Below are 2,111 nucleotides of genomic sequence, written 5' to 3'. Positions count from 1 at the left end.
TATCAGAATAGTGTGAATTACTTACTTGGCTGTCATTATCATCATCTGCCATCAAACAGATGATTGCCTCTTCATCTGAGTCGCTTGAATCTGAGATGGTCTCATTGTCATCTTCCCATGCAATGTATGCCTTCTTTTTCTTGAAGAATCTTTTCTCCTTTTTGTCTTCACCCTTCTTTTGATTTGGGCAGTATGCTTTTAGATGCCCTTTTTCTCCATAGCCGTAGCATCGGTAATTTGAGGAAGATCCTTGGTTTTCTTTCTTTTCGTATTTGAATCTCCCTTTACCTCTAGACTTCATGAACCTGTTTAATCTTTTGATCACAAGGCTTAAATTTTCTTCTTCGTCTGAGTCTTCATCTTCTGATTTGCCTTTGCTTCTCTCAACCTCAGACTTTAATGCCAAACTCTTCTTGTTGTTTTTGGCTTTAGCTTCTTCTTCATCAAGCCTTCCAAGATCTAGTTCATGTTCCCTCAACTTTCCAAAAAGTGCCGCCATAGTCATCGTGTTGAGGTTTTGTGACTTCGAGATTGCAGTCACCTTTGGTTGCCACGACCTGTCTAAAGACTTCAAGATTTTAATGTTAAGTTCATCGGTATCAAATGACTTACCCGGTCCAATGAGATGATTGACAATGTTGGTGAAGCATTTTTGGACGTCTGAAATTGTTTCTCCTTGCTTCATCTGGAACATTTCATATTCTTGGATTAAAGAGTTCTTCCTTGCCCTCTTTACATCATCCGTTCCTTCATGCGTCACTCTGAGTACGTCCCACATCTCTTGAGCAGTTTTGCAGACAGAGACCCTGTAGAACTCATCAATAGTCAGCGCTGATGCAATGATATTCTGGGCTTTCACGTCATTCTGAAACCTTTTCTTTTCTTCAGTGGTCCATTGACCACGGGGCTTTGGTTCCTGTGTATTGTTAGTAGGAACAGAAGAGCCAGACGCAATAACATCCCAAATTTCACAATCAATAGATTCAATGAATATTTAAATTCTTACCTTCCAGAATGCATAGTTCTCACCTGTGAATAATGGGGGTCTATTGATTGATGCACCCTCTGCAAAGGTTTGATGTGATCCTGCCATTTGAATGACCATCAAAGCGAGCTCTGATGCCAATTGTTAAAATTGTTGCAACGGAATTATTAGCGTGGAACAAACCAAGAGGGGGGGTGAATTGGTTATGTACTTTTATCGTGCCTTTTATTATTTTTCTCTTAATTTTTCTTACCAAGCTGATAATAAAAAGTAAACAAGAGAGTAAGGGAAAGAGAAAAATGCACAGGTGATTTTATCCTGGTTCAGATCTCAAGGATCCTACGTCTAGTCGCTTATCTCAAACTAGATAAACCTTTTTCACTATCACAAAACAATTACAAATATTAGTCATAGAAAAAAATAATTTGTAAGAGTTTAGAAATACCACCTCTCTTGAAACCACAAGAGATGAACTTACAAACACCTCCTTTGACTATTCACAAAGGATGAGCACCTCCTTCGAATGCTTCACGAAGGATGAATTTCTTCCAGGCACTTCCTCGGACACACCAAGGATGAGTAAGCTATTCCTCTGTCACCACAGTAGCACTTCAGGGCTTTGCAGACGAGAGTTTCCTTAGCTTCAACAATCTCACAGAGTTCTCAAAGAGTTCAGAGAGTTCTAGGCACAAGGGAAGAGTTCTTTTTNAAATAAAGAGTGAGCCATCTTATAGACTCAGCCTAATACCCTTCCATTCTTCGAAAACAGGCCATCTAACGCATTTAATCGATTAACATAAGTATTAATCGATTAAAATGAGTACAACGGCTAGTTTTTNAAATCTGAAACNCCCAACGNCTAGTGTTAATCGATTATTCTCAGGATTAATCGATTAACTAATCGATTAAAACTTGCTTTAATCGATTATTACAGGGGCAATTGGGTTTTCAGTGCTAGCCTCNTTTTAATCGATTAAAACTGGGTTTAATCGATTAAAACAACTTGTGGAAGATTCTNAATAAAAATAAATTAAATATAAAACACAAGAATCAACCCTAATACATATTTGAGCACTATTACATCAACTTTGATTATTATAAAAGCTTTATAAAATACAGAGATCTT

Source organism: Vigna radiata, chromosome 8, assembly GCF_000741045.1.
Source record: "Vigna radiata var. radiata cultivar VC1973A chromosome 8, Vradiata_ver6, whole genome shotgun sequence".
NCBI classification, from domain to species: Eukaryota; Viridiplantae; Streptophyta; class Magnoliopsida; order Fabales; family Fabaceae; genus Vigna; species Vigna radiata.
The sequence above is the reverse complement of the archived record's forward strand: the minus strand, read 5'-3'. Positions refer to the sequence as shown.